General features: G+C 37.9%; 1 protein-coding gene across 4 annotated transcripts in view; it reads left to right on the top strand.

Annotated features, from left to right (window-relative positions):
- Positions 1-13,890, top strand: part of PPP2R2B (protein phosphatase 2, regulatory subunit B, beta) — a 701,789-nt gene that overhangs the window by 247,330 nt on the left and 440,569 nt on the right. The window lies entirely within an intron of this gene.

A 13,890-nucleotide genomic window follows, 5' to 3' on the forward strand; every position in this document is an offset into this window, starting at 1 on the left:
TATGCTACCAGAGCTCCTAGACAATATAAATTGTGCCCATCCTGAAGAGAAGTGACCCAATGGAATGCAGCAATCATCTTACAATAATAGTATCACAAGCAAATCAAATTTTGCTGAAGATCGTTCAAAAACAGCAGCAACATTACACTGATAGGGAACTGTTAGAAATTCAAGCCAGATTCAGAAGAAGATGTGGAATTAGGGATATCATTGCTTACCGCAACTGAATCTTAGTTGAAAACAGAGAATACCAGAAAGATGCTTACTGTGCTTATTGACAATGCTAAGCCTTTCAACTCCATTGGTTCATGACAAAGTATGAATAATATTACAAAGAATGAATATTCCAGAACTAAATTATGCTCATGAGGAACCTGTACATGTCCAAACATCAGTCATTTGAATAGAACAAGAGGATATTGAAAGATTTAAAATCAAGACAGGTGTTGTAGTCTTTCCCCATACTTACTCAATCTGTATGTTGGGCAAATTCTCCAAGAAGCTGCGTTATATGAAGAAGAACATGGCATCAAGATTGGAGGAAGACTGATTAACAACCTGCAACATGCAAATGATACAACCTGCTTTCTGGAAATGAAAAGAAGTTAAAATACTTACTGATGAAGACCAGACACTACAGCCTTCAGTATAAATTGCACCTCATTGTAAAGAAAACAGAAATCCTCACAACCAGACCAATAAACATCATGTTTAATGGAGAAAAGATTGAAGTTGGCAAAGACTTCATTTTGCTTGGACCTACCATCAACCCTCAGGGAAGCAGCTGCAAAGAAATCAAACAGCATATTGCAAATATGCAACACAGGACCTCTGTAAAGTGTTCAAGAGCTAAGGTGTGCCCGACCCAAGCCATGATATATGTATGAAAATTGGACAATGAATACGGAAGACAGTAGAAGAATTGATACCTTTGGGTTATGGTGTTCGAGAATAATGTTGAAGATACCATGGACTGTCAGAAGAACAAACAAATAATGTGTTGGAAGAAGTACACTCAGAATGTGTCTTATATGTTGGGATGGTGAGACTTTGTCTCTCATACTTCAGGCATATTATCAAGCAGGATTAGTCCCTGGAGAAAGACATCATGCTTGGTGAAGTGGAGGGTCAGGGAAAAAAAGAGGAAGACCCCCAACCAGATGGATTGGCACAGTTGGAGCAGCAATGGGCTCAAGCATAACAACAATTGTGAGGATGGCACAGGCCCAGTCAGTGTTGCGTTCTGTTGTGCATAGTGTCACTATCACTGTATGGCACCTAACAACAACAACAATGAGGAAAAATATACCGCAACAGTTAATAATATCAAATGAAATGGACTCTACATGAGGTTGTTCATGTCTTGTCTGGGGGTGAGAATAGCCCTATCAAAGACAAAGCAGCACATTCATGTTTTTATGTCATCCATTAAATACTTATTTATAGTATGCCCACTGTTTCCACTCTACTTTGCTGATGATAATTTGCTATGCAAAGCAGAAAGGATCCATGCTGTCTTGGAGCTTAACATCTAGTGGGTGAGAGACAGACAGTAGTCAAATAATCAGACAAAGGCACATGTCAGAACTGTGATTTATTCGAAAAGCCCAGAAAATGTTTAACAGACACATATGATCTAGAACTAAGGAAATTACATTTGGAGTATGATATAAATGATAAAAATGTTAAGTTCATGTGAAAAGGGATAGAACGAAACTTTAAATAGGAATGGTTTATGCAAAGGCCCTGTGGTAGGCAGAGGGATCTAGAGCATGGCACACTGAAGAACACAAAAGAATGCAAGTGTCATAGGAGAACAGGGTTTTTTCAGGATATTAGAGATACTGCTGGAGAAGTAAGCAATGGCCAGACTGTAGAGGACAATTTCATGATATTACACTTTACAACATCATCAAATTATACAGAAAAGATTGAAGTTGTGAAGAACTTCATTCTTCTTGGATCATAAATGTTAACACTCATGGAAGCAGCAGTCAAGAAATCAAATGACACATTGCATTAGGCAAATCTGCTGCACAAGACCTTTTTCAAGTGTTGAAGAGCAAAGATGTCAGCTTCAGGATTAAGGTGCGCCTGACCTAAGCCATAGTATTTTTAATAACCTCATATGCATGTGAAATCTGGACAATGAATAAGGAAGACCACAGAAGAATTGATGCTTTTGAGTTATGATGTTGGAGGAGAATATTGAAATTGCCATGGGCTGCCAAAAGAACAAACAGATCTGTGTTGGAAGAAATGCAGTCAGAGTGCTCCTTGGAGGCCAAGATGGCCAAACTTCGTTTCTCATACTTCGGACATATTGTCAGTAGGGACCAGTCACTGGAGAAGGATATCATGTTTGGTTGGTAAGGTGGAGAGTCAGAGGAAAAGGGGAAGACCCTCAGCAAGATGGACTGGCCAAGTGGCAACATCAATGGGCTCAAGCATGGCAACAATTGTGAGGTTAGCCTAGGATTGGGCAGTGTTTCTTTCTGTTGTACGTAGGGTCGCTATGAGTTGGTACTGACTCGATGGTACCTAACAACAACAAATTCATTATTTGTTGTAACATCATTGAGCATTTGTTAGACACTTACTCTGTGCTAGTCAATGTACTAAATGTGTTTTGTGAACTTTTTCAGTTCATCTTCACCCTGTCATCAGAAGGGAGGTCACTATTATCAGTACGTTTTGTAGATGAGGCATCTGAGGCTCAGAAATCAGGGCCAGGACAATCAAGCAAGCTAAATGCACAGGTCACATAATTTAAGGAAAAAGGTATTCCCTTTCAGAGTGCTGCAAATACCAGTCTTGCACTGGTACAACCCTTAGAGTGAGCTCCTCCTTAATTCTGTACCCTAGACACTTATCTCATCCTTGTCTGGCTTAAATTCTGGCATCATAGCTTATTTGCCCTGACATCATAGCTCATAAATGATCAAACTAGGTTTTAATCCAAGCAATGTCCACCTGCTAAAACTAAAAAAAAAAAAAAAAAAATTCTGTCTCTTAAATTTTCTGAAATTCCCAATGTAACTTTTGGTCTTCTTCATTGTTGTGCTCCTATAAAAATTAAACTATTTGCAATGAAATATTAAGCTTCAAATTGTAAATAGCTGGACTCAGCTAAAATTAATTCAGAAAATGAAAACTGATAAATTACAGGATTTAGCTCATGAAATGTAATTGTTGTAGTTGCATGCTGTTGACTTGATTCCAAGGAACAGCTGTATAGAGTGTCTGAGAGCAACTGGTAGGTTTGAACCACAAATCTTGCAGTTCAAACCAATCTTGTGGTCCAGTGCTTATCCTACATTATTCAGGAGATGAGAGAGACTGAGTCAAATATTTAAAAAGCAAACAGGTTTTTCCCATTTATTTTAAGTTAACCAAATTAAATTTAAATCTTCTATTTGTAATTAAATAAATGGATGTCAATCAGATATGGAGTGTCTAAGGAAATTAGCCATCGAACAGACCTTAATCTGTTTGGGTTCTTTTTTTCTTTTTTTGTGGGATAGTAAAAATGTAATCGGTTATCAGCATAGGTATGATTGAATTATTAATAATAATGTGCAAGGCCACCTAGAAACCAGAGCTTGGGGACTCTTAAATCTATTCTAATTGAAACAGAGAATCAGCAGACTGGAAAAGACCCTGACTCTTCTCAAGATATGTCACAGTATGTGACATGGAGGACACGTGGGGTTTGCAACACAGTGGCAGCTGCAAGCTGACCTTTTGGCAAATTTAATCTACAAATGGGTTCCTGTTTAGGATAGTTAATGCCTTCCACTGGTGTGGAGGTCTCCTTGCTAGCTTATTTTGGAAAGCCTGGTTTAAAATATTTCATGCCAGGATATTAATACAGATTGCATAACTAATTGTAATATTTTAGGTGCAGCTAAATCAGATTTTGAAATGCAGAGTTTTACTGACCTCTTAAAAGGAGAGTACTGTGTGCATCATGGTGAGAGGGTGAGGAAAAGAACCCCAGATCACCAGGACAAGAAACAGGTCACAGTATCCTTCTTTGAAGTGTATTAAAGTTGTCATAAAATTTCAGCAACACCCCAGAAGCTAGTTAACTGACCAAATTGGAAAAAACTGCTCTATTTTAAATACTAAGTTGCCCCTCTTAATATGGGGGCTGTCATAGTCTAGGAGGATGAATGAGCCCCTCATGGGACCCTGAGTAAGTCACTTAATCTCTCAGTATAAATTTTGATTGTGGGAATAGTTGGTGGTTAGAAACAGCTGAGGTCACTGACCCTGTTTCTTTCCTTCAACCTCTCACTGCCCTTACTTACCCCCAGGGAACTTCTCACCCACTGTAACTTCTCTATAGACCATCTGCTTTCTCTTTGGGGACTACCTCCAGGAATTGATCTGAGAATTGTTAAGTAAACCCTGAAGATGTAGAGTATGCATTTTATATTGACTGGAACCTGGAATTGAATCCAAGGTTTGACACTTACTAGTGTGTGTCCCTGACTAAGTTCCTTAAGTTACTAGCTTCTTCAGCTATAAACTGGGAACAATAACATAAACAACATGAGGCAGAGATGTCTTAATTTTCTCATTTCATGAATCTGTTAGCTCTCAGCAATTTTTTCATGGAACCTCTCTATTGTTGCTGCTAGTTACTGTAGCGTCAACTCATGGCAACCTATGTGTTATAGAAGTACTTCATATTTGTAATAGTTACAGTAGCAGATTGACAGGACATTTTTTCGCAGTGCCTCTGGATTGGGTTTGAACCACTAAATTTTAGATTAACGGTAGAGTATATCTAACAGTTCCTTTGTTGTTACATCCAAAGAATGTAGTACCTTATAATAAAATATCTTGAGAGAAATTTTTATTTCATTTTTAAGTAACCACAGTTCTTGACTAATGGGCTATATGTACCTGTTGAACATTGAACAGTATCTTGACATTTGGCATCTGATTGGCTATCACTACCTTTTATTCATGTTACAAATTGATTTTTGTGTCACACTTGCTTTTAAGCACAGCAACTGATGAAAACCGACCTTTGCAAAGATATACCGTCATCAAAGGGAACGTAGCACAATCTAATGTTGAAACTGATCTGTCTTAGGCTAACAGTTTGTATGACGTCTGACACATCTTTCACAACAAAATTTAAAATCTCATGGAGCACTCTATGCATTTGCTGTGGCACTCCAAGATACCTCAGACTAATTTGGGAACCATAGTTTTAGGGATCAAAACATTTGTTTGGGGGAAAAAAATGTATATAAAGAACTTGGCTGGGAGCATGTTCACTAAATGGTGCCTGCTGTTGCTTTTCAGCTCAACAAGTTTTCTCTCTATTTCTAATAAGGATGAAAAGCATGCCCCCTCCTGGGAATGAAATGCTGGCAGTGCAAGGTCAGCCAGTGTGGCTACCTAACACAAAATATTTACAGACTATTGAATGATATACATGTTCCCAGGAACCTCACAATCAGGACGGGGTGACAGGATAAACATATATGAAACATCAGTGAATCATTTACAATTGCTAAGTAAGAAAATAGTACAAGAGCTTCAATTAGAGGTTGTTGTTGTTGTCAAGTGCCATCGAGTCGGTTCCGACCCATAGCGACCCTGTACAGGGTTTCCGAGGGTGTAAATCTTTACGGGAGTAGAAAGCCTCATCTTTCTCCCGCGGAGCGGCTGGTAGTTCGAACTGCTGACCTTAAGGTTCGCAGCTCGATTCGTAACCACTACGCTAGAGGTAGCAAATAATTAGAACAAAGGAGAAAAGTGCTCTCCTGGTGTGATGCTGTGGGTTAATGTGCTGAACTCAAAATTAGTTTGAACTGCAAGGTCTGTGGTTCAAGCTCACCAGTTGCTCCTTGGAAACCCTATACAGGATCATTATGTGTTAGAACTGATTCAATGGTACTTAAGAACAACAAAAGATTAAGGGAACTTGCCATCCATGAATCTTGGTGCTTTCCACATTCCAACCTAAGTATAGGTTGACCTCTGAGGGGATATTTATACCCACCTTGTCTTTAGCACCTTCTCCAGCTTAGTGATAAGTCCTTATATGGTGTTTTAGGATAAGTACTGCTAACCACAAGGTGGGTGGTTGAAACCCACCAGTCACTCCTTGGAAGCCCCATACAGGGTCACTGTGAGTCAGTACTGACTTAATGGCACAAAACAACGAACAACAACAACCAAATGTGTGAAGACCAGGCTGATACGGGATGATGCTTTAGACTTTGCCCCTCTGTGATGACATTATTCTTTGACTACCTTCAACATAAAAATTTCTGTGTTAAGAATATAGTAAAACTTTGAGAAGCTTAATATGGGAAGCATTCATCTTGACCAGAGTCCTGGGAAACTCTAGGAGAAGATGCTTCTTGAATTGTACCTTCAGGAAAGGGCATGTAGGCAGCATAAACACATATGAAACAACAGTGAATATGAAACAACAGTGGCTGAAATATGCAGTCAGAATAGTTCACCAACTCACTTGTGCGGAAATGCAGATTTGTTTTCTCAGTTTGCACGTCTATTTCTGCTGAAGACAGAAAATGAACTCTTGTTGATTCATGATGATGCAATTGTTCTCAAATTTAGGATGCAAAGCACCAATTCCATCCATTCTCCCTTCCTTCTTTCCTTCTCAGAGAGGCATCTTTCTGCCATTCTTGGTCCTCACTGGGTTAACTGGGGAGCATATCACCTTTTCTAGTCTTTGGTATTGGCTTCTATCCTTGAAGCTCCTCTTCCCGTGCAACTCAGCTTGTCCCATCCACCAAGTGTGACTCATCTTGTCCCTTCTCTGATGTAACACATTTTGTGTGGTCTATCCTGACAGCTCTCCTTTGATGTTGGGTTGTTTACTTGTTTTTAATTATCTGTGAGAGGTATAATTTGCATGATATGAAATTTGTCTGTTTTCAAAGTACAATTCAGTGAGTTTCAACAAGGGCATATTGTCTTGTAACTACTGCCATAATCATGATATTTAACAGTGTTCTCCTGTAGAAGTTTAATGTGAGCCACATATGTATTTGACATTTTTCTGGTAGCAACATTTAAAAAATAAGTAAAAAGAAACAAGTGGAATTAATTTTAATATTGCATTCTATTTAACTTAATGGAGTCCTGTAGGATAAGCACTGGACTACTAACTGCAACAGTGACAGCTCAAACCCCCCAGCCACTCCTTGGAAAGCCTATATTATATGTTGAAACCAACTTGATGGCACTTAAATACAACAGCAAAAAATTTAACTTAATATATCCAAATACTATCACCTTAGCATGTAACCAACATAAAAATATATTAATGTTATACTTTCTTTATTCATATTCTGTGAAATCTAGGGTATGTTTTACACTTATGTTGTTGTTGTAAAGCACCTTTGAATCCCTTCCAACTCATAGTGACCCTTTATAGGGTTTCTGAGGAGTGATTGGTGGATTTGAGGCACCGACTTTGTGGTTAACAGTCTAGTGCTTATCCTACAGCACCACACCAGAACTCCATATTTTATTCTTATGGCATATTACAGTTCAGCTGCTAAATTTTCATCATAAAACTTAATTTGTATTTAAATTTTAGAAAATTTAGAGCTGCAAAAGTAGATACAAATATACTACACAAGACCTCTTGAAAGTGTTGAAGAGTAAAATAGTCAGTTTGAAGACTAAGGTGTGCCCGACGCAAGCCATGGTATTTTCAATAACCTCATATGCATACGGTATGTAGTCAGTGAAGAATTGAAGCATTTGAGCTATGGTGTTGGAGGAGACTGTTACAAGCACCATGGACTGCCAAAAGAACAAGCAGTCCTTGTTGGAAGAAGTATAGCTAGAATGCTCCTTAGAAGCCAGAATGGCCAGACTTCTTTCATAATACTTTAGGTATATTGTCAGGAGGGACCAGCCCCCGGAGAAGGATATCATATTTGGTAAAGTGGAGGGTCAGAGAAAATGAGGAAGACCCCCAAAAAGATGGATCGACACAGTGGCTGCAGCAATGGACTCAAATGTAGCAATGATTGTGAGGTTGGCGCAAGACCGGGCAGTGTTTCATTCTGTTGTGCATAGGGTCTCTATGAATCAGTACTGACTCAATGACACCTAACAACAACAACAAATTGTTTCAAATAGAATCAAGTTTTCCTCTTAAATTGCATATGCATTTTGTTTAAATGATATATAATTAAAATTAACTGTATTTCTTCAATCATAGTAGCCTTATTTCAAGTGGTGTGACACTGTGGGATAAAGTACTGGACCACAAGGTCAGTTTGAAGTGCATGGTTGGTGTTTCAAATTCACCAGCCACTCTTCTTAAACCTTATACAGGGTCACTATGAGTCTGAACCGACTCAAAGGCACTTAACAACAGCAGCAGTAGCCACATGTGGCTAGGGCTACCATATTGGACAACACAGAGAACATTTCTATCAACATCTCTAAAAAGTTGTCCTCATTTTGAAATGATCCCCTTCTACCACTGTCTACCAAGGATCTGTGCTTTGTCATTACAGTTCTATCTTTTCTAGAATGTCACATAAATGGAATCAAACAGCCTATAGTCTTTAGCACATTGATTTTGAGATCTATCTGTGTTGTTGAATTTATCAGTAGTTAAACCAGTTATTGTTGACTTGTTTGTAATTCATGACTAAGCCAAGTGTGTCAGAATAGTTTTTCACAAGCAATGCTTAAATCTCTAAGTATTTCTTCTGGTGTTCTTCTGGGTGGCCTTGAACCACTAACATTTTGGTTAGCAGTTGATCACATTAAATGTTTACACCACCCAGATAAACTTTGCTTTAATTACTGAGTATTATTCATATGTGTGAATGTACTACAGTTGGTTCCCAGTTTTTGAATAGTATGAATAGAACTCTTATGAATATTCAAATACAAATTTTTACACAAATAGATGTTTTTACTTTTCCTGAGTCAATATCTAGATCTAGCTTGAATAGTGTATATTTAGCTTTAAAGAAATGGCCAAGTATTTTCCAGAGTAGCTTTTTTGGTGCATTTCTACCAGCAGTATATGAGACTTCCAATTGGTCCATATCCTCATCTTTGATTGATATTGTCTTTCATTTTAGCAATTCGAGTTGGTGTATAGTGCTATTTTCTTGAGGTTTAAATGTTCATTTCTCTGATGACTTGCAATGTTGAGCATGTTTTTATGTGCTTATTTGCCATTGTTATATCATCTTTGGTGAAGTGTCCAAATATTTTGCGTCCCACTTTTATTAGGTTGTTTGTCTTATTGAATCATAAGAGCTTCGTATATAGTCTGGATACAAGTTCATTATCATATATTCCTGTTTTTTAAGCATTTTCTCCTAGTCTTAGCTTGGGTATGGCTATAAAAATCTAATGGCTGATAGTAATGTTGTTGAATGTCATCCTGGGGGCCTCTTTTCTCAAGTTTCATGCACTCATCTTGACAGAAGGCAACATTGGCCTACCAGTGTGCTCTCAACTATTTCTGATTTTCTCTGTTATAAGAATTTGGAAGTTTCTTGTATCCTCTATTAAGTCTGCAAGATTCTGAGCTGATGTCCTCAGCCAGTCTTTGTGAACAGTTTCTGTTCCCATACTCTGGTACCACCTTGGATAGACAAGAGGTTTTTCCAAGAAATTTACAATTTCACTGGTGTGAATTTCTATTGTCAGGGCACTGTCTCAATTGAATTCTATTTGCAAAAGCTCAAGATCGCATCGCTTCATCAGGCCAGTCAGCAGTTCACCCATATGTCTCCTCTTTGGTACTTTTGTTTAGCTTCTCTTAGTGCATACTCAATCCACTTCTCTATTTTTTCTAAAGTTCATGGTTTCAGGATTATCATCTATGCCTGATTCTTTTAGTCTCTGGTTACTTTGTTGTAGAAGGTCTGCGTAGCATGCTGCCTGACTCTCAATCTTGCTTGTGTGTTGCTGGAAGCTATACCACTGGCATTTTAAAGATAAACAAGGTCACCAATGGTGGACAGGTTTCAGCAAAGTTTCTAGATTATGACAGACAAGAGAGAAGGAGAGGAAAACTAATTCTGAAAGGTTAACCACTGAAAACCTTTTGAATAGCAGTGAAACACTGTCTGATAGAGTGCTGGAAGATGGGTCCCTCAGGTTGGAAGGCACTCAAAATACATCTGGGAAAGAGTTGCCTCCTCCAAGTAGAGTTGACCTTAATGATGTGATTGAAGCAAAGTTCATGGGACTTTAATTTCCTGATGGGACACAACTCAAATTGAGAAGAAACAGTTGCAACTATCCATTAATAATTGGAGTATGGAATGTATGAAGAATGAATCTAGGAAAATTAGAAGTTACCAAAAACTAAATGGAATGCATAAAGATTGATATCCTAGGCATTAGTGAGCTGAAATGGACTGGCATTGGCCATTTTGAATCAGATAATCATATGGTTTACTGTGTCAGGAAGAACAAACTGAAGAGGAATGACATCACATTATCATCAGAAACACCATTTCAAGATCTCATTTGAAGTACAATGCTGTATATGATAGAATAATATCCATATGCCTAAAAGGAAGATCAGTTAATGCCACTATTATTCAAATTTACGCACCAAACACTAAATCCAGTAATGAAGAACTTGAAGAATTCTACCAATTTCTTCTGTCTGAAATTGATCAAACATGTAATCAAGATGCATTGATAAATATGATTGGAATACATAAGTTGGAAACAAAGAGGAAGGATCCGTAGTTAGAAAATAGGGCCTTGATTATAGAAATAATGCTGGAGATTTCATGACAGAATTTTGTAAGACCAATGACTTATTCATTACAAATACCTTTTTACAACAACATAAATGGGTTTTAAATCAGGAAAGGTGTACACCAGGACAAAATATTGTGTGATGAAGAAAACATCAAAAAAGCATAGAAGGAGTATACAGAATCACTGAACCAAAAACATTTGGTTCATGCTCAGCCATTCCAAGAGACAGCATATGATCTAGAACCAATTGTATTAAAGGAAGAAATCTAAGCTGCACAGAAGGCAAAGAACAAGTCTCCCAGCATTGATGGAATACAAACTGAAATGTATCAACAAATTGAAGCAGCGGTGGAAGTGCTCACTCATCTATACCAGGAAATGTGGAAGACAGCTAACCTGGCCAACTGATTACAGCTGATTGTATTTGTGTCCATTCTAAAGAAAGGTGACCCAATGGAATGCAGAAGTCATCTAACAATATCATTACTATCATGTTGTTGTTGTTGTCACGTGCCATTGAGTCGATTCCAACCCATAGCGACCCTGTATAGGGTTTCCAAGGAACAGCTGGTGAGCTTGAACCGCTGACCTTGCAGTTCAAATGGCTTTGCAGTCTGGCACATTAACCCACAGAGCCACACCAGGACTCACCACACACATCATTACTATCATAAACAAGTAAAATTCTGCTGAAGATATTAAAAAACAAACAAACAAACAAACTGTTGCAGCAGTATATCAGTAGGAAGCTGTCAGAGATTAAAGCCAGATTCAGACTAGGACGTGGAACAAAGGATATCATTGATGACATTAGATAGGTCTTGGCAGAAAGGTGTTTACTTGTACTTTTTTATTGATTATGCAAATGCATTCAACTATGTGAATCATGACAATCACCTCATATGCATGTGAAAGTTGACCAATGAATGAGGAATACCAGAGAAGAATTGATGCTTTTTAACTATGGTGTTAGTGAATGATATTGAAAATACCAAGGGCTACAAGAAGGACAAGAGTCTTGGTGTGGTACTGTGGGTTGATGTGCTGGGCTTCGAGGTCTGTTTGAACCACACGGTCAGCAGTTCAAGCTCACCAGCTGCTCCTTGGAAACCCTATACAGGGTCTCTATGGGTCAGAATTGACTTGATGGCACTTAACAACAACAACCAGAAAAACAAACAAATCTGCCTTGGAAAACATACAATCAGAATATTCCTTAGAATTAAAGATAGCTAGACTTCGTCTCTCATACTCAGGACATGTTATCAGATAGGTTCAGTCCTTGAAGAAGGACATCATGCTTAGTAAAATGGAGGGTCAGACATAAAGAATAAGACCCCCAATGTAATAGACTGATACAGTGGCAGCAACCATGGATTCAAACATAACATTTGTCAGGATGGTGCAAAACTGGGTGGAGTTTTGTTCTGTTGTGCACAGGGTTGCTTAGAGCTGGAACTGACTCTACAGCACCTAAAAACAATTTTTTAGAAGTTAATTGTCTCTTACTTCTTTCTAGTCATTCTGGAAGTTCTGCTGAACCTGTCCTCATGGGTGACTCTGCTGGTGACCCTATTTGAAATACCGATGGCATAGCTTCCTGAATCACAGCAATATACAAACTACCAAAGTATGACAAATTGACAGACAAGTGGTAGAATATTAGATTAGCAGTAATGAAAGCCTGAGTTAGACATGCAGGAGAGGCATTTCACTAAGAAGTTCATTGGATGGACTGATGGATGTAGAGGTGAAAAACAGAAAAATGAAACACAGTGATATTTTGCCATTTGACTAGCATGGGAACTCAGAAAATATTTTGGCAAAGAGTTGACCCTCAGTAAATGTTTGAAAGGAGAGAATGAAAAGGTGGGTTGATAAAAGTGGAACATTTTGAGAAGAAGGAACATAAACTGTGTGAGTCTTGATTTTGAGATATCCATAGAGCATGCACATAGAAAGGTTTCCAAGTAAATAAAATGCAGAGCCCTATATCAATTCATGTTCCTCAGATAGGGTAAATATTATTAATTCTGACTGCATAAGCAGGACTCTGGTGATTAGATAAAATAGAAACACTAGAGGGGTCTATTCTTAAATTTGAACTAATTTGTACTTGTTTTCAAATTATCACCCACAAACCAGAAAACTATAATGATAACTTCTTGATCATATTTGATTTCAAAATTGGGTGCACCTCAGTTAATGAAATCCCCTCAAGTATATTTATCCATGTTGTCAGATGTGACATTAACCCTTGAAATTTGCTAAGGTAGCAACAGTGATATAATCTTCCTTTACAAATGGCAACAGTCTGCCCCTACCCCAGAGTCTCAGTAATGGATGATTCTAACAGCTTTCATACTGCAATTTCTTCCTTATAAGCTAGTCTGAATGCAGATGAATAAAAGTACATGTTCTGGCTGTGCCACTTACTCATTGGTAGGCCTAGTAGCAAATCTCATCTATGAATGGTGAAAATTATAATGCTTTTCTCAAAGCAATGTTTAGATTTTTCTAGTAAAGTATCTAGCAAAAGATTGGTATCGTTTAATACATTTTAGGCTCCTCAGTCATTCAACCACTTCCATCTAATTACACAACTCTACCAGGAAGTCAAAATTTGAATAGAAAGTCCAGTTTTCTAGCCTTACTTTCATTTTGCTTTAAAATATTTTTTAAAGATTATTTCTGTTTAAAGTTGTATATGTCACGAACAAGTGGGATTCATACCAGGGATACAAGGATGGTTCAACATCAGAAAAACAATCAATGTAATCCACCATATAAATAAGAAAAAGAAAAGAACCATAAGATCATATCAATTGATGCAGAAAGACATTTGACAAAATCCAACATCCATTCCTGATAAAAATAGTTAACGAAGTAGGAATTGAAGGGAAATTCCTCAGTATAATTTAGAGCATATATACAAAACCAACAGCTAACATCACTCTTACTGGTGAGAAACTGAAAGCCTTCCCCTGGTGAACAGGAACCAGACAAGGATGCCCTTTGTGAGCACTCCTATTCAATGTTGTTTTGGAAGTCTTAGTCAAAGCTATAAGGCAAGATAGAGAAATTAAAGGCATCAAATCTGGCAAAGAGGAAGTAAATCTCTCTCTATTT

Source organism: Chrysochloris asiatica, unplaced genomic scaffold, assembly GCF_000296735.1.
Source record: "Chrysochloris asiatica unplaced genomic scaffold, ChrAsi1.0 scaffold00280, whole genome shotgun sequence".
Taxonomy (NCBI): Eukaryota; Metazoa; Chordata; class Mammalia; order Afrosoricida; family Chrysochloridae; genus Chrysochloris; species Chrysochloris asiatica.